Source organism: Xenopus laevis, chromosome 7L, assembly GCF_017654675.1.
Source record: "Xenopus laevis strain J_2021 chromosome 7L, Xenopus_laevis_v10.1, whole genome shotgun sequence".
Taxonomy (NCBI): Eukaryota; Metazoa; Chordata; class Amphibia; order Anura; family Pipidae; genus Xenopus; species Xenopus laevis.
This window is the reverse complement of record NC_054383.1, coordinates 76,195,411-76,220,831: the sequence shown is the minus strand read 5'-3', so window position 1 is coordinate 76,220,831 and position 25,421 is coordinate 76,195,411. Positions and strand designations below refer to the sequence as shown.

The window sequence follows — 25,421 nt, the reverse complement described above, 5'->3', positions numbered from 1 at the left end:
AATGCTGGCGTAAATTCGCTAGTGTTACTTCGCGCCCTTACGCCTGGCGAATTTTCGCTACGGACGTAACTACACAAATTCACTAACGCGCGCAGTGTACTGAACGCTACCTTTTACGATAGACTTCCTTCGCCTCCTCAGACCAGGAGTAGATAGTGATTGCTTCAAAAAAAGGTCACATTTTTTCTAAGTCCCAAAAAACGTTGATGTTTTTTCTATATTATGGGTGATAGGCTGAAAAAGATCGAAAAAAATTTTGGGGCTCCCCTCCTGCCCCCCTACATTTCCTAACTCATGGCAAGTTAACTGTACAGTGGGCACATGTGTAGGGCAAAAAAAAAATTTTATTTGATGTTTTGAAGGTTTCCCAGGCATTTGTAGTGATTCTACGTATTCCTCCATTGAAATTTGAATTTGGCGCCGTATGCAAATTAACCATCGCTAGCGTAACTTCGCTTCGCTTAGCGAATCATCGCTAGCGCAACTTTGCAACCTTACGCTACCCCTGTGCGCAACTTCGGATTTTAGTGAATTTGCGGAGCTCTGGCGAAACTACGCCTGGCGAAGTGTGGCAAATTTTCCCCATATATGTGTGAATTCTCCTGACATTTTTCATACCATGCCAATCGGTCATTTAGTTGATTGAACAGGTTAGAAGATTTCTATCTGCTAATGATAATATCTCTGCACTGCTCCAATGGGGCAGGAACTGATGTGAATGATGTGTAATCTCTGTAAAGTGCTGAAGAATATGTCAGTACTCTATAGATAAACTATAATAATATATATTTTAGGATGGGCTACATTCCCTCAGATGAAATCTCCATACAGCTTTGCAGTCTGCCCTACAAAGTCATCTTATGTCAATGGCACACATTGCTTTATGCCCCTGCGTGATTTCACACAGGTGGCAAAATGCTGTAATATACCCTTAGTAGTACAAGACGAAACAGCACCACCTTCTTTTTAGAGATAAAACGCCTTTATTGGAACCCTTTAGGGCATTACAGCAACGTTTCGGGTCACACCTGACCCTTTGTCAAGCTTAACTGACATTTTACAACACACCAATTTATACCCCCACCTCTCCACCTAGTGGTTGATACATAGCATGTGATAGGTAACATATTAACCTTTTAAATATCTAACAATGTTTCCAACATATTAACCTTTTTAAATATCCAACACTGTTTCCAATAATGCAAAAGATAACACGATTCATGTGTAGCAAATCTGTGAAAAAAATACAAAGTAGAGACATAAAAATTATTAAAATATTTTATATAAAGATAGTTTTATCTAAAAATAGGTTTCAGATCATATTCTTTGTTTAAACCTAGAGGGGCTAATGTTTCGAGTTTCCTAATCCAGGAAGCCTCCGTGAATAGTAACTCTTTGAGTCTATCACCCCCTCTACGTTTTGGTTCTACTACCTCAATGATCTGAAACCGCAATTGGTTCACATTATGTCCCAATGCATTAAAATGACCTGCAACTGCCTGCTCCTTTTTGCCAGTCCTAATCGCCGACTTATGTTCACGAATACGTTCCCGGACGGTTCTAGTTGTCTGGCCCACATACGCAAGCCCACATGGGCATTTGATAACATACACAGCGTAGGTGGAACTACAAGTGAACCGCCCGGGAATCTGAATTGGATTACCCTTCCTTGGATGGTATAAAAATTCGCCTTTTTGGACATTGGAGCAGCAGTTGCAGTCAAGACATGGAAAAGTTCCTTTTTTATTCCCATATTTCAAATCTACATTTTCGTGCTCAAGTCAGATTTAACTAATACTGAACCTAGATTCCTCCCTTTCTTATAGGCAATAACTGGGGGTCTCTTAAAGGCTTCAATTTGAGGAAAATTGTCTTTTAAAAGAGACCAATGGCCTCTTAAAATTTTTGCTATATGTCTACTTAAGACATTGTAGCGTGTCACAAATGCTACATGATTGCCAGTTTTTTTCTCTTTCTTTTCAAACATATCCACCCTACTTTTTGTTTTCATATCAGCACATTGTTTTTTCAAGAGGTCTTTTGGATATCCCCTTACTTGAAATTTCTGGCACATTTCTGATAGTCTCACTTCTACTTTATCATCCGCCGTAACTATCCGTTTGACCCTTGCCAACTGTGATTTGGGTAGAGCCTTTTTCAGCTGCGGCGGGTGAAAAGAGTTGAAATGTAGTAAAAGGTTACGATCTGTTGGTTTTACATATAAATCAGTGAGTAATCTGTTGTTTTGTTTATACACGAGCGTGTCTAGAAAGGGGATCTCAGTTTGACTAGAGTTCAGTGTAAATCTGATTTGACCAAGAGCATTATTAATTTCCGAAACAAATGCCTCAAGGGTCCAATGGGGCCCCGTCCATAGCGCAAACACATCATCGATGTACCGAATCCACATCGTACAGTAATTTTTATATAAATTATTCGTATATAAGAATCTTTTCTCAAATTGATTCATGAATATGTTTGCGTAGGAGGGGGCCACATTGGACCCCATTGCTGTACCTTTGATTTGCATAAAGAATTCCTCCTCAAATGAAAAATAGTTATTATGCAGCAATAAGGATAAACATTGAATTACAAACTTTTTTTGAGCACCATCCATGGATTGGTCCCCCAGAAGTTCAACTGTGACAGCCTCTACACCCCCATCATGTGGGATGGAGGTGTAGAGGCTCTCTACATCCAGGGTGACCAAAAACCACTCACTCACATCTTCGGTTATTTGTTCTACTTTTTTTAGAAATCCACTGGTATCTTGGATATACGATTGATGTTCCTTTACATAAGGTCTAATTATCTTATCCACAAAAATTGCAATGGGGGAGAAAACAGAATCCACACTGGAGACAATAGGCCTCCCAGGTGGATGTTCAAGCCTCTTGTGTATTTTAGGTAAAATATACAAGAGAGGGGTCAGTGGATACGGTTGTTGTAGATAAAACGCCAATTTGCTATCAATAACCTGTAAATTTAAGGCCTCATCTAATAGTGCCTTGATTTTCGCTTGAATCCCACCAACAGGATTACTATTAAGTAGGGATGTAGCGAACTGTTCGCCGGCGAACTAGTTCGCGCGAACTTCGACTGTTCGCGTCCGCTGCAAGTTCGCGAACGTCGCGCGACGTTCGCCAATAGGCGTTCGCGTCAAAATCGTTCGACCATTCGACCATTCGATCGCTAAAATCGAACGATTTTCGTTCGATTCGAACGAAAATCCTTCGATCGAACGATTAAAATCCTTCGATCGTTCGAATCGAACGATTTTCGGATGTTCGAAGTTCGCGAACAGTTCGCAAACTGTTCGCATTTTTTGCCGGTGTTCGCGAACGGCGTTCGCGAACACATACTCGGCGGTTCGCTACATCCCTACTATTAAGTTTTTGGTAAGTAGATGAATCAGCTAATTGGCGTTTTACTTCGCTAACGTAATCCACCTTGTTCATTACAACCACTGCCCCTCCCTTGTCAGCCGCCTTGATTATAATCTCAGTTTTTTTTGTCAGATTATCCAATGTTTTTAACTCTATTTTCGACATGTTACATGGCAGCAGATGTATATCACCTTTTTTATATTTCTCCTCAAGTGCCTTGACTTCTCTTAGCACATGCCCAATATAAGCTTCTACGAACATATTGTCACATTTAGGCATAAAATCACTAACTGGTTTCAAACCCAGTGTATCCCCACAGAAAGTGTTACATGGCACATTTTGTTCTATGTTAACAACATTATGAAATTGAGTTTTTAACCTTAAAGTCCTGAACAGTCTGAATAATTCCAAATCTAGAAGAAAAAAATCAGGTTGGTTAACTATACTAAATGAGAGACCTTTTTGTAATACCTGCAGTTCTATATCGGTTAATTCAAGGCTTGAAATATTCACCACCGCATCCGGCGTCGTTTGGATTGCTTCTGCGTTTTGTTTCTTGCGATGTTTGTGCCCTCCTCGTTTCCTTCGTCTGGGGCTAGCGATCCTTGCGATCCACTTAAAAAAGAAAGGGACGTGTCATGTGAATCAGAGCGCTCGGTTGAGGTGCGTGTCTTTGCTGGAGTGACACCTCTGCGGGTCCAATCCCTTGGATTCCGGACTCCTTTGGCCCTCCATTCACCCGACATCGGGGCCCAGGTATAGACCGCTCCATTCATATAGTCGGCAGCATCACGCTGGAATTTACTTCTCTTACGCGCTTGCACCTCTCCACGGAAGCGCTGCAGCTGGTCCGCCAATTTTCTTTCCCCCTCTGCAAACAGCGCCGGAGTAGCATGGTTCCGGAGTTTGTTTTCCAGTTCCTCACTAGCGCGTGTCAGGGTAGGTGTTTCAATTTGGATTTCTTCCACAATGGCGACCATTAGATCTAATGAGCATTTATTTAGAATAGCTTCCCATTTCTGGCAAAAGCTCTCTTTGTTGCTGAACATAGTGGGTCTCAGGTGTGACCGGAGTCCCCGAGGAATACGGTTGCATTTCACATATTCTGCAAGTGTTTGTTGGTGCAATTCATATGCTATGCATTTACGTTTCAATTTCTCTAGTTCCTTAAATTCGGTAGCAGCATCTGGCATATTAAGAAAATTGTCAGTCTGTTTGATCATGCCAGTAATACGAGTAATGTCCGCATCTGAATAAACAAAAGTCATTTTGCCAGCTATGCACGACTTACGTGGAAACCAATGGTATATACAAGGTAGTCAGCACAGCCTCCTGGCTTTTTCTTTCTTGTGGTGCAAGTTATCCAGTGGCCACTTTTCCACGGGTATACACTTAGTAGTACAAGACGAAACAGCATATACCCTTCCATAAATTATCATGGCATTCACACTGACCCTTCCAGAGTAGACGGGGGGTCAGGGGTTTTATGCTCACTGCCTCATTTTTGAGCACCAATGCCCTGCCCTGACCCACTATTGCCCTGGCCGGGTCAGCACAATTACTATGACTATGATCTATAGGGGGTATTTTCAACTATCTACAAACATGGAATAGCTTCAGTCTCCCTTTTTGCACTATTTAGCATAACAAAAATGTAAGTTTACATGTTGAATATGGGTGCCTCTTTCACCCTTTTGGTGAAGCCTGTGTAGAATATTGTAGGTTGACATAAAAGTACCATAGTAGCAACACTGTTGATTCCATGTTTCATGGTTTTATTTTGCTCTATCTACCATGTTTACTTGCAACATGTGGACAAGCTGGCATTAAACGAGTTAAAAATGTTTGCCCTGTAATGCAATTTTATGTGTTCCACCGCACAGCAACACAAATGTTAAATGATTTTCTTTAGGGCTTGGATTTAGCCAAATCTGGCAAAAACGTATGGGGTTTGGCTGCATCCCGAACTGAATCCTGGATCCCAAATTTAAACTGTTATAGAGTAAAATAGGTTATATAAAATATTGTTGTGGTAACCACACTCAAAGAATGTTTACTTTACACTAATTCTCAGGTAAATAGAAGCTCCTTGTGTTTTCTTACTCTTCTACTTGAATCTTGAATACTTGTTTTGCCTGTATAGTATATCTATTACCTGGGTTGAATTCCAGTTACTGTGTAAACCACTGTATAACCAATGACCCTATATAAATAAATGTAGATGTGTCCCTAGACACCAGTGCAGTATGCCACGTAAAGTGAGTGATTATAGGCTAGACTGCGCAGTCCAATGTGACTGGACTACTGTATGAGCAATTTATAAAAAGTAACAAATGTCATGGTTTCCACAGGGTTCATGATCCTTATTGCAGTTTTGGGGGGGTTGTTTTGTTAGAGTCGCCCATGAGAATTCAGTAAATGCTTGTGTTCCCCCCACAAAGACTTGGTTTATGCTACAGTGAGCAGATGATTGTGGAATCTGGGAGTGGATACATTTTGAAGGGGAAACATGCTTCAAAACATACAGAAGTAGCACAGACATACAGTAACTCAGACTAGTGCCTGAATATGACATAGAAAAACTCCTAGCTCTAAAAGCAGCTAATTAAAACTATTTTTTTCAGAGTTATTGAAATAACATAAACTAAGAATGGAATGGTTGAAAGGGTTCCTTTTGTAATTGGTCCATATTATTATTTTGCATATTTTTTTTTAACAAAAATTAGGCATTTGAATGTGACGAGGCTTTTGTAAAAGGGGTTGCTCACTGTTATAGAATGCTCTATTTGTAGCCAATGTTTAATTTGTCTTCAATTTTATTATTTGTTTTTATATTTTTTATATTTTTAGATATAAAATCCACTTCTGCCTCTTTTCAGCTGTCAGATGACCCCAGCAGCTAAGGAATTATTCCTCTGTGCAGCTACAGTGTTATTATTATTGTTACTTTTTATTACTTATCTTTGTCTTCAGGCCACCTCCTATTCATAATCAATCTCTAGTTCAAACCACTGCCTGGTTGCTTTAGTAAATTGTATACTAGCAACCAGCTAGCTGCTGAATGTCCACACTTGGGGAGCTGCTGAACAAAAAAAAATTCAAAAAGTGCAAAAAGGAAAAACCAATTGCAAATAAACATAGAAATGAAAGTATACATCATTGTAAAAGCAAGGTGAACCACCCTTTTAAAGTACAATTTAGTCCATATATAATCCACATTGTATAATACACAGTGTTCTGAGTTGTATAAAACAACTAAGTGATAATGCTTAACCCTGGATTCCCAGGCCTCGTACATTAATGATTTTTATTACCATACTGATTCAAATTGACTGAATCAGAGACTTTAAGTTCATTTCTGTGGCATGCACAGGCCATAATGCACACTGTTTAATATTACTGCAATTCTTAGAAGTAAAATTATTCACATCATTTGACTTTTTCATTAAAGGGTTGTTCACATTTAAGTTAACCTTTAATATATTATTAAAGAATGAAAAATGTGCCGCTTTTCAGTTTGCTTTCATTTCTTATTTGTTTATAGTTTTTCTATGATTTCCGTGCTTTCTATCTGATTGTTGGAGGACCACTGACATTGGGGCCTGACAGCCAGTTATTTTCTAAAATTCCAAACTGGGTGCTAAAAAGGTTAAGGGTAAGGCCACACGAGGAGATTCGGGGAGATTTTCTCACAATGAGGCAACTTTGGGCGACTATTGAAAACGCATCGCCGCGTGTGCATTAGCGCAGGCGATTTTTCATTCTAGCCTATGGGGAAAAACGCTGAGGCAGTTCGGGGAGATAGTCACGCAAAAGATGAGGCGATTAGTCGCCAGGCGACAAAATCTCCCCGAATCTCCTCGTGTGGCCTTACCCTAATTCAAAATCTAATAGGAATGTATTCAATTATATTGGCCATAAGTGAACCACAGTTCCCAGCATCATCTGACAGGCCACAATTATTTATCCCACACATTTTCTTTGTCTCATGGAAGGTTATAAACTTGGAGAGTGGTTGGGTGTAAAGTTTTCTGCAATAGCAGGATTGGGAATACAAAGTGTACATTATACACACATACTGTATATATTTTGTTTATTTAGCAAGCTGTTTTAGCATGATTGTTATATCTGGGCTATGTACTTGTGTTTGTCAGAAAAAGGGGAGCATGGGTTAGAAAGATTGTCTGCAGAAAGCAGGGCAGTAGGTGTAACACTTGGTGTAGGAATGTGGAAGGTTTGGGGAGGAAGGGAAGGTGCAAGGTAGAGTGGTGAGACTATGCCGGGGGCTAGGTATTCTCCTGCTGCTGATCTTGGAATGTGAATCCTGAGAATAATAATGTCACTTGTGCCTGGAGCTGTCATGTTGCAAAGCATAAGGTCAATCCAGGGCGACCCTTTACCTAGGAGGAATGCGGAACAGCGGGGAGGGACTGGGATAAGGGGAGGCAGCCTGGTAGGGATCATGGGAGGGAATTGGGAAGTGCAGCACACAGGGCTTTGCTTGACCATTTCGCCAGCAAACTGCTTCTCTTATTGAAGGGGCCTTGAGCGAAGGGGAGGACGTTACTAAAGACTGGTGTCCTGTGTGAGGGTCTTTCTCACCCACAGATCCAGCCCTCATTCATTCCTCCTCCCCGCCATCTCCCCTCCCCTGTGTTCTCTTCCTCCCCCTCCTCGGCCACCTTCTGGGCTCGCACTGCCTGCGCCTCTCTTCCCGGGAGCTGGGAACATTCACGACTGAGGGGAGACAGGAGGAAGGGAGCACTTACCGGGGGGACACGTGGAGCCGACCAGGTGTCTGCGATCGGACTTTATACCCTGGAACTGAACTGGGATCCGAAAAAAACACACGGGAGGGGGATCTGAGTGCAGCAATCGTGCCTGAAAGGGGATCGGAGTGTGCGGAAAGGAGATCTAAGAGAAATCGGACAGAGAAAGCAGCAGAGGAGGAAGAAAGGGACATAAGCTCTCGGCTGTGTAGCGTCCGCTGGGGGCACCTGAGCCACTGGGAGAAGGGAACTGATTCAACTGAAGGACGGGGGGACCTTGGGGGAAAACTTTTGGGCTGTATGTGCAGGAGGTCCGTGTGTCTGCTACAGCCGGAGACCCCTCTTATACCCGGCGGCTGATGGGGCCACAGTAGAGGCAGTAGTGGGGCATCTGCCACCTGTTGGACTTGCTGCCCGGTTCAACCCTGTGTGACATTTCCCTGTGTTCCTTTGGATCTTTCTGAAGAGGACGAGGCGTGAGGATTTCCCCTGCAGCTGGATTTGGTGACTGACCAAACTCTTGACACTCTTGAGCTGTAAGCGAGGAATGTACGCGGGGATTTGCTCCGGGTCCCATGGGCAGAGAGTGGCCGTATCACAGGTATTGTAGGTGTATTGTACCTCGCTGCCCCCAACCCTGTACCCTGCGCCTTATTCTGTTCATCCCTCTGCCTCCTGCATCTTCCCTCTAGCACCTCCCCATGATTACACCTTATCAAACCGACATGCCAAAGTAACAATAGAAAAACTTCATGTCTAGGGACCCAACCCCTGTATTAAACTCAATGATTAACACAGCACTGTTGTCATTGCAGTTATTATATAACTAGTGGATTGATGTCCCTATAGGGAAGAATATTAGTGGATATTAATATGAACATTGACAGATTTAACTAAATCTAGAATGGCTATTGACAACACTGATGAGAACAGTGCAGAATACTTTATTCTATTTATCAGTATGACAGCAGTAATGTAATAATTCAAGGAACACAATTTTATATTGATTGAAGTTGCTGTTATTTTAAAGAAGTATTTCCAAAATTTGCCTGTATGTGTTGGTGGTTACAATAACATTTATCCTTGGCTGAGGGCATACCTTAGTTCATCAATGTCAATGACCATTGTATCCGAAAGGCCGAAGGGATTCAAATGAAGCACAACATGGACCTAGCCTCTTCCCTCCCACTAGCCATTTATGTATTGTTTGCAGTCTTTCAGGTCTAGACTGTATCTCTGCAGGGCACTGGCAGACAAATGCAAAAAGAAAAATGCATTACACATTTGCAATTCAGCCCTTGCCCTTCTTGGGATCCTGCTGCTGCCCAGGCTGCTTTTAGTTGGAACATGCTGCCCTGAAGCCTTTGTTGTATGTGATATATTATGCCTGCATATACACTGTACGGAAAAACGTTCCTGTGCTAAGTGGGGAATCTGTATTTTAGTCCTCATTTGAACCTTAACAAGTAAAACGACTGCATACTTTGAAACTTGACTTTTGCCTGGGCTGTGACAGTTAATTGCCCATAAAGTACTTTTTCAGCACTTAAACACCTACATGGTTTGGGGTGGATGGGAGGGAGAAGTATGCAGAAAGGGTCGATTGTGATGCTTAGAAATGCATCATTAGGCTGTTGCAGCCCAGCGACGTCTTTCACATTTTTAAACAGAACAGACTTATCTGTGTACAGGGGTTGAGATTTGTGGCATATTATCCTACAGCTGCCTATAAACTACAACTCCCAGCATTCTTCAACAATAAACAGCTGTTGGAGCACACAGTGCACTGTAGTTTATCAACAACTGGAGCAGAACATCGGAGCTACAAAAAATTCCACAGGAGATATTCTATCATTTCTGAGCAGCTTTAGGTGAAAATATGCAAGTGAGCCTCTTGCAATGGATCCAGGACGACACTAACATAGTGGCTATTTGGTACAAGTGTATAAAGTAGGCTTTCACATTTTTCGATTAATGTCCAGATCTGGAGAATGTCAGATGACTGTGTTATTTCAGCTCACAAACCATCCCATGCTAAACCTCTTTCCTTATACCCATATAAGGTTTAAAACTAACAAACATCATCCCCCCACCTGCATCTGCTGTTTGTGTCCCCAGGGCAAGTATTTCTGCTTCTTATCAGGGCAAAGCAAGGGGCAGGATTCTAAAAGGAAAGTAACAACTGCAGACTCTATAGATGAAGCTGTGTCTTCAACTCTTCCTTCTTTTTCCCTTTGAGAGTCAGGGTTGCTTTATTAAAGTGTGTTTCATAGTCACTCAAACAAAAGTACAAAAATTATACTTATGCCTATTTATTCAGCTTATTATGTTACCTTTATAATATTTATTGTATTATTATTAATATCTTTAGTATTATACTAGACACAATACCCCCAATGACAACTCTACACTGGCAGATTGCATTATTTTCAATGGGAATTGGTGTTCCTATTTTATGTTTGCTTAAGCAGAAAGACCTAGCTTGGTTTTTATATTGTCACAGATTATTATTTGTTAATATGCCTATTTATAGAGCTGCTTTGCAGTATGGAAAGCACCTGCTGAACTAGACATGTGCAGTATCAGTAGCATAGAGGGGTAAGAACACCTGTAATAAGCACAGTTCTGTTCACTTGCTTATTCCACACAAGAATGTTTTGGCACTTTATTGCTTGTTTCTCTCATTTAAAGAAAACATAAAGTAATCGAAAGTAGTTGTTAGTACTCGTATAAACTAAAATCTGCTCTTTTAAAGTTTTCTTTATTATCTCATTTCCTTTTATAATTGTGTTTTTTAGTCCTGTAGTGCCGAGATTTCTTGCAGTTACAATTGCATGACGCACATTTAGACCTTCACTGTGATTAGCATAGCAGTGGTAGTTGGACGATCCTGAGATACAGAATGTATTTTTCTCATGCGTATCAGCTTCTATGGAGAGTTCAATAATTTCATGCAATTTTCTAACATCCCTTGTGATATATAAGTACATTTTATTAAATGATGGGTAAAAGGTAATGATATTTCATAAATGCTTGCTTGTTCCTGAAGGTCACTCATCAATAAAGTGAAATAAACTGGAAGGGTTGACCCTGATTGTTTTGATAGTTGGTTGAATGCACATATTCTGGTGACCTATATGTACTTTAAACAGTGTCTAAAATCCCATGGAGACATTTTATCATCCTCACACTATTCATGATACTCCCTAATGATGTTTAACCAAGCTGTAACTTAAATGCAAATAAAATAATGCACTACAGCTGTGTGTCCCAAAGATCCATAACATTCCTAGGATGCCTACACATATACTAGATGCCACTATCCACAAAGCATAACTTCTTTCCATTAACTGTGCTTTGAACTTTAACAGTGTAGATTTTTTTTTACTTTTCAAAAAGTATTGTTGACACAACATTCATGTTATATATTTCAGTAATGTGGTTGCAGGGTGCAGTTGGTGGGACCTTTAAAGGGGTTATGTATAATCAACCTTTCTCCATTCAACCTTTCTCCATTGTTGTGAGTGTTTTGCATTTCAGAAATATCAAACAATATCTTTTTGTGATTAATAAAATCGGCATAAAATATGTTCAGCCCAAGCCCTATTGATTGAACTTGTGGTAAAGAGGGGCAAATACTGCCCTTTTAAAAAATTGCTGTGCCTCTTGCTAAAAGGAGAACTGTATCTTGGACAGCTTAGTAAACATGTTCATTGGTTTATGGTAGTAGAGGGAAGTATACACACACAATTGGAATGACTGCAAAAGAATAGATCAAGGTATGAACACACTGATGCTTGTGGCCTGAGTGGGTAGTGAGCCATGCATCAGTTTGTTCAGTCAGTAGAGGGGAACCAAGACCTATAATTCATTGACATATAGTTACACATTTGGGATGGGAGGAATGACAATTCTGATTTACCAGTAAATACAGTAGAATCATTCTGTTGGCTAAGATTAGGGAGATATGTCCAGTTTCAATGGTGCCTTGAACATAATGTTATATGGGGCGCTTTGTTGCTCACTAGAAATTCTGCTCCCTACTTATGACAACATGGGCAAAAATGTATTTTCACACAATTACAGTTTGTGAATCAAACGTTTTATCCACAATTCCCCCCAGTGAAAAGGTATTTTCAGATGGGGGGCACCATTTTCTCCACAGATGACAAAGCATCATGTGCCCCATCACCTAAAACAGTTACTGTACTATTCAAGTCTAGTTCAAGGCACTTTATGTCACTTTTAGTACTTCTTTTCGGCTTTTTATTTTTGCTGGACATAATTTGTGCTACATATAAAATAACTAATGTCTGAAATGGAAGAGCTTTTTTTAAAAAAATTATTGTAGGTGCACAGTCTGGTTATTCAGCCCCTGTGCCAGTGATAATTGTAGACCCCAACATGGTTCACCCAACAAAATTATTCTGACTTCATAAAAAATATCTCATAGTTAAGCATATATCAGTTAAGGTGCCCATTGTTTTGACACCAAACACAGGCTAATAAGCTGCTGACATAATAAAGAGTGGCCAAGTAAACAGCCAAATATCATCCTGTGTTTTGCCATCTTTAATCTGTGCTTCCATTATAAATCAATTCAAAGAAAACAGTCTCATATACCCGAATCACAATCCACTCATCTTATTGTGGCTATTCGACACCAGCATATTTTAGCTGACGGAGAAGGGCCCAAAAACGCCAGTCCCATCTGCAATTCACTTTCATGATCCAGTGAACATTTTTGGCCTCAGGCCCTTCTGCTACAGCTGATATTTTACAGATACAAAAAAAACATAATTGATCCGTTTTTTTACTCTTTTGGAGTCTGGGAGGAAACTGGAGTACCCAGGCATCCACAAAGACACATAGGGAACATGCAAACTCCTTTCAGACAGTGGCCTAACATGGTTATAATTACTGTAGTCGAAGATATCAGTGTTTTGTGGTGTACATCCAATATTTATAGGTGGCAGCAAAACCTATTTGGTATTTTCTTTTAAATGTCACTGAGGACCAGGAAGTGGAGCCTGCTCAAGTGTAAAGCTGTTATCATGTGAAATTCAATGCAACAGCAAGCCGACTTTTCAAGGACCTCTCTCCCTTTCCTTAATTCCTATTTGAACGTGTTGGGACAGCTGTCGGCAACATGTTAGTTTCTGTGAGTAACAAAACCCAAGCACGCTCTCAGCTTGCTCAGATGTTATTCAGGTGCAGTCCTTTCAGGCAGAATACATTAGAACTGCAGTGAAAAGTGGCTCCCCCAGCCAATTCTAATCTGTTAATCTTTTGGGGATAGTTTTAGAACAGCCTGCTCATTTTGCAATGTGCTTACATTTGCCTATGTGTGACAATACATATGTAAAATTCAAAGCTATACATTAAAGATTCAGTATTTTAGATTAAGTTAGCATTTATTTTCCCTTTGTACTTGTTTGGTGGAAGTAGAAAACAAACTTTTTTCCTCTTTGCATTATTTTGTTTCCAGACAACAATAGAGCCACCCTTTCACTCCCGTAGACCCCTTGTAGTGTAATGATCCAATTATAACAATGTTTTAATTAACATGAGGAAATGGCTAGCCAAAAATGTGTGTCAGTGAAAGATAAACTATGCTCTATATGTTTCAATAAAACCTGGTTAATAAACCTTGGTTCCGCAGCTTTTGCTGGACTGCAGTCTCCAGCAGCATCTTCCATTTAGTAAAGAGACAAGGGCATGCTGGGAGTATAAGGTTTGCATAATACAAGCACTAGTGATGAGCACATTTTTTCACCAAGTTTCGCTGCGAAAATGACGGCCATAGATTCCAATGGGTGAAAACAATTGTTGCAAGTCAAAAAAAAAATTGTCACCCATTGATTCAATGCATTTGCGAGAATTTTCCACGTTTCATTTCGCCGAAAGTTCACGAAACAGTGAGATTCTCGTAAATGCATTCAAGTCAGATTCAGATTCACTCATCACTCATTACTAATGGGCTAATGCCAGAGGGGCTGCTGTAAGTTGCCATAGACAGTGACTATTTATTGGGCTTGTGGAGGCTGCTTTGTACTCTGTGTACTTAGAATGCCAGGGCCTATTATGAATCCTAATTTGGACCTACCCAAGCTTAAAGGAGAAGTAAAACTTAAGATGGCAATATGTTGGGCACCCCTTATTTAGTGAAATTGCTAATCTTGTGGCTTTGTCCAGGGCGTTCCTTCCATATTTGCACCTTGATACTTTCCTGAGAGCACCACCTGCATCCTCTGCGACCAAAAGCAGTTGCATATGCAGTATTGATATCTTGCCAAAAGTACTATGCTGTACGTGTGCCTGCCCAGTGAGCAGCTTTACAGCTTTCAAATTTGGTTAATTGACCCTGGCAGCCAAAAAACTATAGCTCTGTAAGACTGAAATATTATTATTAGTGATGTGCGGGCTGGCCCGGGACCTGCCGGTCGGTCGGGCCCTACATCTCAACCCCATTTGCCACTTTACACTACCAGCTTCCGGTTTTATAGCCGTGCGCCTGCTCACCCTGCCCCTTTTGTGACGTCATTGGCTGGGCGGGTCAGCACGGGTCTATAAAAGGAACCCGGAAGTGGGGCGCCGGTGGAGGGAGGGCGGATCAGGTTTTACTCGACCCGCACATCACTAGTTACTTTATATTACTCAGCTTAATCTTTAGGCCTTCTATTTTGTTTTGCAATGTCTCATTCAAACTAGTGCCTGGTAGCTATGGTAAATTAAACTCTAGCTACCAGGTAGCTACTGAAATGCCAAAGTGGGGAGCCGTTGAAAATATGTTATTCATAAACTACAAAAAATAAAAATGTAGGCCAATTACGAAATGTCTTAGAATATCACTTTCTAGATTATACCAAAAAATCATTAAGAGGCAAATTTACCCCATTTATAGTAATATTACTTCAATCTGATGCAGTCAGTTGGCAATTTATGCAAACAATGTACCATGGAAATGAAGAATTTGGTCCCAAAACTGTCAAGGCTAAGTTGGGTTGACATTTGGGGGCATATTCATCAAAGAGTGACGTTAGAGATCGCCACAGACCTCTAGAGTGAAATTCTGCCACTCTACATTCATTTCTATGGGATTTTGTAAGGCATATTTATCAAAGGGTGAACTTTCACTTTCACTCATTGATGAATACTCTTTTAAAAATCCCATAGAATTGAAAGGAGAGTGGTGGAATTTCACTCTATGATAAATATACCCCATAGTTTATGCAAAAATAATTACTTTCCCATATCTGTTATTTTATATGCCAATAATATTTTTTTATCAAGTGCAATTTCTACTGGCCAAACTAGTAGAATATTAGCCATAACAGCCAGGTTGTGACCCTTGTCAGGAGGTGTCAATATGCAAACAAGAAAACTGTCAGACCGACTCTTAAAAAGTAAACATTTGTCCTGCAAAGTAAACAATCAGAAACAGTGATTTATATAGTGTATATTTAATATTGCTTTCAGTACTTCACTTCTGGTAGCTGTGGATTGGGAGGCCTTGCTTTGTTTATGTGAAATACAGTGAAGTGTTTTTCATCTGTGTACATAAGCAAACATTGCTCTTTCCATTCTTACTCCTTCTCCCTCCTTCCTGTAATGCTCATCATCTGTTATTCATTTGCCTTGAAAATTTGGACAGTAGTAAACTGTGCCTTTTTTTAGACGTTTGAAACACAAATGTTGTATTTAGCCTTGTTCAGTCTGCAGAAAATATTTGTGCCTAAAGATGTTTAAATATAAACGTAGACACGCTTCATATCCTTCCTTTTGTAAATGGTTTTCCAGTTGCATGCTGTTGTGTATAGTTTTGTTGGTACTTGTGAAATAGTTCAGCCAGTAGAGTATCACCTTCTGTTTCTCTATAGCAGCACTTTTTACATGTAGGGGGGCTGATTACGTCTCATAATGAGCAGAACAGAAGGGGAGTGCTCTCATAGTGTAAAACTGCATTAAAGGAACAGTAATGTCAAAAAGTTCCAATATTTATAAAATTTAAAATGTGCATTTGTTGACCCAGCACCTACATATAAACTATAACTTGGCAACAAACATCCTACTTTTTATAAGAGAGGTTTTATTCTGTAGTTCTGCAGAGAACCATGCATGGCATTCAACTTCTCTTTATCTTCCTGTGTTAGAACTGAACACATTGTATTCTATACAACTTATCTGGTCTCTGTGTAACCTGTGACTTTTTGTCCTATTCAGCTTGAATGGCTGCCCCCATGGCTACATAGCAGCTTAAAGGGACAGTATACACCCCTATCGAACATTTTGCTCACCATACATTTTGCCTGTTGGTTAAATTAAGGAATATCTATGGCTTCTGTTATTTCTGACATTAAACAAGAATATGAAGCCAATTTCACTTTAGTACTTTCTGTCACTTCTGGTACCAAAGAAATTCAGAGGAGCTAATAAAACAAATTACCGGTCCTCTGAGAAGTCCCCGATAATATGATGTCCAAAGGCTGACAAGGGAGAGGGTTGTTTGTTTAAAGGAAGATAATGAGCTCTGAAAAAAATGCTCTGTGTATAGTATCCCTTTAATTATATATAACTGTATTGTTTCTGAAGCAAAGTCACACTTTTTACCACTGCAGAGTAACACTTATTGTGTTTAAATGAATATAAAGCACTTTCTGATTTTTGATGTTCTTTTCCATTTAAGTTTATTAAAAAGTATTCTTTTTTTTGAATAGGGAATAGACACATACACAGTGGTCACTAATCATGATTGCTGAAACCCAACAAGATTCCAGTGTTGTCTGACTTCATCAGGGATATTTGGAAAGTAACCAAATGGAATTTTAGTTCCACTTTTATCATTTTTATTGTTTTGATTTATTTGTAAAGCACTCAGCATTTCTCATGAATCTATATGGCTGAGGGAGGGAATATCCTGTTACTGAGTTCCCTAACTTTATTGCATATGTGTATAGAAGAATATTGAATGAGTTATTATGTTTGTTTTTAGGAATCAAGAGATTTCTTTGCCTTTAAGCTAGGGATATGGAAAGGTTGGAGTGAAATCATAAATAAACGAAGGGGCATGCAGGAACATACTGAGAAATCAGAGATGAGATATAAGATAGGCCAGATGAGTAAAAAGCCCTAAAGAGAAAATAGAATACCTTGCACAGGTGTTTACTGGAGCAACTCATAGAAGTACCTTTAGCAGGCTTAATTGCTCTTGCTGCTTACTTTAGGATAGATTTTCTAGGGGAGTCAGAAGCATCACAGAGGCTACTGAGCAGGTAATACTTTCCATTAGTCTAGCAATAGTCATGTGAGCATAATAATGTTAACTTTTAGTATTGTGAATTGATTGCCTCTGTACTGCAATAGGTTTTTTTAATAACCTGGCTAAATAGATAGTATGTACAAAATAAAAAATGTTTATAATATAGTTAGTTAGCCAAAAATGTAATCTATAAAAGCTGTAGTGACTGGATATCTAACATAACAGAACAGAACACTACTTCCTGCTTTGCAGTTCTCTAACTCTGAGTTAGTCAGCAACTTGAAGGGGGGTCACATGGGACATAACTGTTCAGTTAGTTTGCAATTGATCCTCAGCATGCAGTTCAGATTCAAAAGCAAACAGTTATGACCCATGTGCCCCCCCCCCCCCTCAAGTCATTGATTGGTTAATGCCTGGTAATCAATCAGTGGAAACCAAGAGAGCTTCAAAGCAGGAAGTAGTGTTCTGGCTATTATGTTACACATTCAGTCACTCCAGCCTTTATATATTAAAAACATTTTTTTATTTTGAACAGCATATCTATTTGCCCAGTTTTTATTTTTACCCTGAATAATTCCTTTAAAGAAATAAAAACAGGAACTGATTTTCAAATAAAGGTTGTAAACTGCACCAGCAACTCACTAAGGGGCAATTGTTTTGATCAGTTTAATACATTTGAAAATAAATGCATTGATTTAATTGATTGCTTTGGGTAAAAGTACCCCTTTAAAAAAGTGGATACATGATTTCATAATTAGCATTTTAAGGAAAAAACAGCAATGCATTATTGTTATTAAACAAGAGCTATTTCTACCCTGAAGAAATGTAATTGCAAAACATAGCACTACTGAGCAACCATTACCATTGCATGAGGTAGTATTTTGCATGGTTGTCTGCATAGTACTTGTTGACAGATGAGTAACAGTTGTGTCCTGCCCATGCAAAGTTTAAATAACTATAAATCCCAGTAATTGTATTTAACCATAGTTTGCTGTAGGTAGCTGTACATTTCTCTGTGTAGACAAAGCAGCATTTGCTGGTTTGTAATAAATCATTCCAAAAACCATGCACGGTACTTTTTGGTCAGCCACTTTGGTTTCTTTGCACTGATTTTAATTGCTGCTGCAGATCTGGGATTCAGAATATTTTGATTTGTTTGAAAATCTATTTGTTGATTGCGAAGGGTTGTACACTTTTGTTAGGGTGGGGGCACACATGAAGATTCATTGGCATAATAGTTGCCCAGCAACAAATCTTCTCTTATTCGGGCGACTAATCTCCCTAAATGCCTTCCCGCTGGCAAGAATGTGAATTGCCAGCGGGACGGCATTCGGATTGCTTGTTGCCTTACAAGGAAACTTTGGGCGAAGCGATCTGTATGTCATCCCGAAGGCGATTTACATTCTTGCCGGCGGGAAGGTATTTTGGGGAGATTAGTTGCCCGAAGAAGAGGAGATTTGTCGCTGGGCGACTAATCTCCCCTAATCTGCACGTGTGCCACCACCCTAAACAGGGCCTTCTAATCCTTTTGTGATTGTGTAACTCTTGTTTGTTAAATTATTTTAAGAACACTGTTTGTTGTTAATTCATCTAACTTCGTGGCACTAACAGTCATACACAGGGACTATTCCTCCGTTTTCATCTATAGGGTTGGATGTTTTTTCCCCCACGTGCTGAAGACAGGAAGCCTTCCACTGGCCACCCAATAGGGAGAACCTTCTATCCACCCTCTTGGCCACATAAATTTGAATACAGTACCAGCACAAGAGGAGTGAGAAAACAAAGTTAGTCTCTGAGTACCACCTACAAAAAAATGATGACTAATTGTAGCTAGATACACACAGAAGCTAAAAATACCCTTTGAGACAAAACCATAAAAGCTGCTCTTGGGAATAGAGGTACTATTAAAAGAAATAGCAGTGCTTAAAGACAGCATGTAGAATCATATTTCTTTTTGCCCACTTATTTATTAAAATATTCTTCATTTATATAGTGGATGAAATGTTTAGCTTACTTGTACATATTTTAATGATTTGCATTGCAGTTAGGCTCTTCCTGCCTAATATTCTCACCCTGTGCTATTTTTGTTCCTTGACAAGGGTGCGCCCTGCCCAAAAATGGCCAAATGTTACTCTTCTGCAGTTAAACTACAATACACTCTGAGTATGCTTGTTCTTAATCTATAGATTAAGGGCTACACAGTAGACACTAGTAGCAGACACTTTAATTATTCTATTTCTATGGTGCTCCCTTTGCATGTCTACCTTTCTTTTGCTACCACCATTATGTGGTTTGTTTCATTTCTAAGATCCTCTGTTTGTGTGACAATTAGGCACCAGAGGTTGATATTTAGCACCTATTTGAAAATGTATTTTGACAATGAGTTATAACCAGCACGTCTTTAAAAGGATTTATGACGCCACGGCTAGAAAACCACAATCTTATGGTTTCCTTCTGCAAAGAGCAAGAAGGTCAGTAGATGAGCAGAATAAAGCACATTCAATTTCATGAGCCTGAAATAACTGTGGTTACGGATATGGAAAACATAACACCATTCAGAGTCTGGTGCAAGTTTATGAGAGCTGACTGTGAATCCCCTGCTGTAACACAGGAATGCTTTATTGATGTTTTCAAAAATTTCCCAAAGTGGAATATGAAGACACAGAGCCACACAGGCAGCCAGAAACAAAGTCAGTCTAACCACAATTGTCACAATAGTGCTCTTCAATGGCTTTAAACATGGCAGTGGTGAACTTCTGCTAATGTTTTATACATGTTTTGGCCTTTTTTTGGTCTAATTTAGTGAAATTAAAATATATTTTGGATGAGTTTGTTTGTGTGTTGGCCATTTTTATTTTTATGGGCAGTATTTATGCTGCAGTCATCTGCAATCCAACATCTTCCTGCTTTTCTCTCAAGAAACTCTGCATAAAAAGAGAGTAGTCCTCTTCATAGTTCATCCCCCAGCTCCCTTATTTTTTATATTGGACAGAGCTGACAGCACTGGGAAGGAGGCAACTTAATATATATAGATCAATTCTTACACTGGGAGGTAGAGTGGTGGTTGCTCATTTACCTTCTCCTACTGTGATTCAAAGAAATTCATGGGTAGGGAGCAAAGATTGCTGTTAGCAATGCTTATATCAGCTCCTTTGGCAAAGTCACCAAACAAGCAGATCTTTGTCTTGTGCGTTCCCCTAGGTGGTGGGACAAATCAAGCTGAAAGAGCCTTCACTCATAGAGACAAAGTGCTAGAAACAGGTCAAAGGGTGGTTAAAAGATGCCTGGAGGATGGTTAAAAACATTATTTAAGGGATGATATATGGTCTCTATGTAGGCTTAAAATAAACTGTATTTTTCTATAAATATTTTGTGCAACACGGCTTGTTCTCTATAGTTATGTATAGAGCAAAGTCATCCATAGTCTCCAATGAAATAGCAGCTGATGATGGCTACACAGACCGACACCATGCCTGGTAATGGAGCTACAGGAAGGTGCACATAACAGCGGATGGTTTTGTGTGCCCTTGCCCAAAATGCTACTTAGACAAGGTTATGTCAATAGACTGAGAAAAAAAATAATCAGAAAGGGGGTCTGTTAGCTAGAAACACTCAAACAGCCAATTGCCTAAACTACAGAAGTTGAAGTATCCTTCCACTGCTAAGGAAGATGTTCATCTGGGTAAATAACATATCCCATATATATATATATATATATATATATATATATATATATATATATATATATATATATATATATATATATATATATATATATATATATATATATATATATATATATACCATACATCTCATTGCCAGTACTTTTAGATTATAAACTCAAAAGGGCAGGGTCCTCTTTGGACCTCTATTGCTCAGCCTTTGTAAATTTGATAGGAACATTGTACATTTGTTGGAACATTATAAATGTGCTACTCATAATACTGTTTATGCAGACTGGTTACTGGTCAGTTCTTCTTCCTTTCATGATAAAGTGAGGCTATTTGGGGGGAAAACAGTTTTTACCATGCTTTAAACATAATAATCCCATTGAAGTTCTGCATTTTTTATGATGCATACACTGTGCAGATGTTTTACCCCAGAATCACTCCACTTCTTTCTTCAAACATATGCCCTGCATACTCAAGGGACTGCTTCTTTATGCAGCCTATCCATCTCGCCACATGCTGCTTACTGTCCCAGCCAAGGAATGTGTAATTGATGTTATATGATACCCAAACTGTGAGGAAATCCAGAGAGCAGGAAACTGCTGGGAAAAAGGAGACCGATTTAAAACTATATCACTGTATATGCAAGTATAATTCATTCTTTTGTTTGGCAAACTGAGTAACATTTGGCTGTTTGTAGTTATGTTAAGGAAGAAAGCGTACCTAATATCTAACATCTTTATTTCAATTTGAATCTTTACATTGTCTCCCTGAAAACAGCTTGTATATTGTATGTATTAGTGAGAACCTCCCAATGAGATATGCCATTGCCTTTATAACTGTAGTATCTTACTCATTTAGTTCATAATATGGAAAAATAATACACTCAGGGAAAGTTATTATGTAATAATAAATTGTTATGTATATATTTAAAATATTAATTTTGTAAAATGATCCCTTTAATCCACTATTATGCTTGTTATAGGCAAATAGTGTTAGAGAAAGAACAAGATAAAACAATATTTAAGAGTCTATTTATCATGCTGTGTAAAAAGGGGAGTGAAACATTACTGATGATGTTATGCGTAGCAACCAATCAGATCTTTGCTTTTGTTTTTTGTTGAAATCTAATTGCTGATTGGTTGCTTTAAGCAACATCAACAGTAATGCTTCACTCCACTATTTACACAGCATGATAGATAGGCCCCTTAATGTCTAATCTTGCCAGTCCAGATGAATCTTTATAGAGGGGGTAAAAAGCTATCATGATGATTTCCCATAGTCACCAGAGGCTGGTTCCCTAGTAACCATGTGTTTATTATGATGTTTTACAGTTCTGTTAAGAGAAAATTCCATAGGTTAAAATTATAAGTTGCTGGTGATGTATCAACATTAGGTTGCTTTATACCTGTGATCTTTCTGCATCTCAATAATTATTACATATGCTTACTATAGATAGTTAACATTATTGTCACTGGGACAGCTTACAGTGTTAAAGGGGTGGTTCACCTTTAAGTTAACTTTTAATATGTTATAGAATGGCTGATTCTAAGTAACTTTTTAATAGGTCTTAATTTTTTTAAATTTTTTGCCTTTTTTTCTTCTTACTCTTTCCAGCTTTCGAATGGGGGTCACTGACCCCCATCTAAAAAACAAATGCTCTGTAAGGCTACACATTTCTTGTTATTGCTACTTCGTATTACTCATCTCTTTATTCAGACACTCTCCTATTCATTTTCCAGTCTCTTATTCAATTTGAACCCTAGCAACCAGATTGCTGAAAAATTGCAAACAGAAGTGCTGATTTAAAAGTGAAATAACTCAAAAACCACAAATAATATAAAATGAAAATCCACAGCTTATTGTCTCAAAATATCACTTTCTATATCATACTAAAAGGTAACGCAAAGGTGAACAACCCCTTTAAAGTTGCAAGTGGTTTGACATTTTGTGCAATTTTGTGGCAGTCATTTCCTGTGTGAAAAAATAAAGCACAGTTTAGACTCTCAACAGCAGTTGTATTTTTCCATCAGCAGATTTACTAATGCCCTTGACTCCAAATTTTGTTATAATATTTAAAGGGGTTGTTCAACTTTAAATTAACTTTTAGTATGATGTAGAGAGTGATATTATGAGACAATTTGCAATTGGGTTTCATTTTTTAATTATTTGTGGTTTTTGTGTTATTTAGCTTTTTATTCAGCAGCTCTCCAGTTTGCAATTTTAGCAGTCTGGTTGCTAGAGTCCAAATAACCCTAGAAACTATGCTAGAATAAGAGACTGGAATATTCATGGGAGAGTGCCTGAATAGAAAGATGAGTAATAAAAATATAAATAAAAATAAATTTGTAGCCTTACAGATCATTTGTTTTTTAGTGACCCCAATTTGAAAGCTGGAAAAAGTCAGAAGAAGAAGGCAAATAATTGAAGTCACATTAAAAGTACATTTAGACCGAACCAGGTTTTTGACTGAAAAAAATGCAAGTGTTCTGCATTGGAGCTGCTGCAATAGTAGCGTGACATAGCGTTAAGTACAGTTGCTTCTTCAGAAGAGGAATTCTACAGGATATGTCCACAAAACCAGAAGGATGAAAGTGTCTGTTGTCTTTCATTTGTTCATTTGTACATAAGAAAAAAATGATTTGACCACAAGAGAGGGTATGATACAGACACAGTGGCTTAGATTAATCAGAGGGCATAATTAATGGCATAGAGTAATCAGAGGGAATAGTTAATGGCATAGAGTAATCAGAGGGAATAGTTAATGGCATAGAGTAATGAGGGCATAGACAACAGCATTGCACAGGGAGTTGTATGGGTTAATCACCGGGCGCTGTGAATCTTGCATTTCCATAGGGAAAACTGGCTCTCATATTTGCACGCTAATTCATTATACTTGTCCTTTTGTTTTTTTTCCTTACTCTAACTTGCAGAAATGATTAAGTGCATTGTTTTGGTATAAAAGCATGATTTCAACCCTATTTGTCTGCAATGTCAGCTATTATTCATATCACTTTTACCAAGAATTCCACAAATGTGAAATATAGTACATACTGGTTGTGAGCAGCCTGCACACTTGTCATTTACCGTATAACTGCAGTGTTTCCGTGGGATTAAAAAAACACACATACACAGACACACAAAAAGCTAAAACTGTATTTTCTTACATAATATCAGATGTATGTTTCCTATATCTGCACTAAATTTAAACACCCTCCAGGCGACAAAGCTGAGTTAATGCAAAGAATGTGGCAATTATCCTAATTGTTTTACTTCGGCATTTCTCTTGTCTCGCTTCCACCTCCCCACTTTCTGCGTGTAATTAGGAGCCTGATGATCCTTATTGCAGTTGGCAGGATTTGGGTTGCTTTTTTTTTTTTAAACTGTTGCTCCCGTCTTTCTTTCCTTTGGCCCTCTGCACCCTGTGACCTCTCCTGGGTTTAGCCGTGAGCTCTTACATTGTGCCCTTATCAAAAAGGGCTCCTGCTGCGCTGATTACTTCCCAGGCACGTTAGCCAGTTAGTTGCTTGGTATCGTAACTTGTCATTTTCATTCTATGTTCTGGACATGTCTTTTTTTTTTTTTTTTTCTCAGAAAAGTCTGAACGTTTTTTTCTCTGTCTTTCTGCATGTGCTGAAATGAAACTTGAATCTATAGTACCCTAGCACATTAGCGAAGTATACAGATAAAACTTTATTTAATGAAAACCATTTATTAAACCATCATATGCAGTTTGCCGTTGTTAAGTGTTCCCAAAAAAGTGCTGAATGTTAAGGGTTTCTCTGCATGCTTTGTATAGTAAATAACTGACTGCAATTAAAGAAAAGTAAAAAAGTGCAGCAAAGTGTTTGTTGAGCTGTAGGCTAGGCTAACTTAACTTTAATTTGATGGCTTCAGAAAAGCATTTTGGAGATATTAAATAGTCACTTCTTTGTAGGGACCCTCAAAGTAGTGTCACACAGGAGTTCATGATTAAACAATGAGTAAAGTTAACTCTTCCTGCTCCCCTCGTTCGTGTTCAGAAGAGGTTGCTCTTCACTTCCTCATCTTCAGATGCACCATAAACTGTCCGACTGGCACATTGGCAGATGAACATGTCTATTCTGCCTGATTCCAGAAACAGCTGATATCCATTGCACATGTTTGGGATTGGCAGGGCACCATACACATACCAATGAACTTTGATTTGTTTGATATTATTAGATCATGAATGGCCATCTTTAGGCTAATGTCACACTGTCAGAATCTTTTCTCTTACCTTTCACTTAAATAGCATCTACCTGCCACTGTGCCTTTTGGTCTGAAAATGCTTGTGTGCATTTTTACTTTTCCAGTTTTT

The 25,421-nt window shown here is 38.9% G+C and overlaps 1 protein-coding gene across 8 annotated transcripts in view; it reads left to right on the top strand.

The window, feature by feature from the left end:
- Positions 1 to 25,421, top strand: part of cdon.L (cell adhesion associated, oncogene regulated L homeolog) — a 125,941-nt gene that overhangs the window by 67,083 nt on the left and 33,437 nt on the right. For 3 of the 8 annotated variants that reach the window (XM_018224246.2, XM_018224245.2, XM_018224247.2), the window contains exon 1: positions 7,835 to 8,756. The exons of 1 other annotated variant lie outside the window; for it this stretch is intronic. The gene's annotated coding sequence lies outside the window, so the exon portion shown is untranslated. 8 annotated transcript variants of the gene reach the window in all.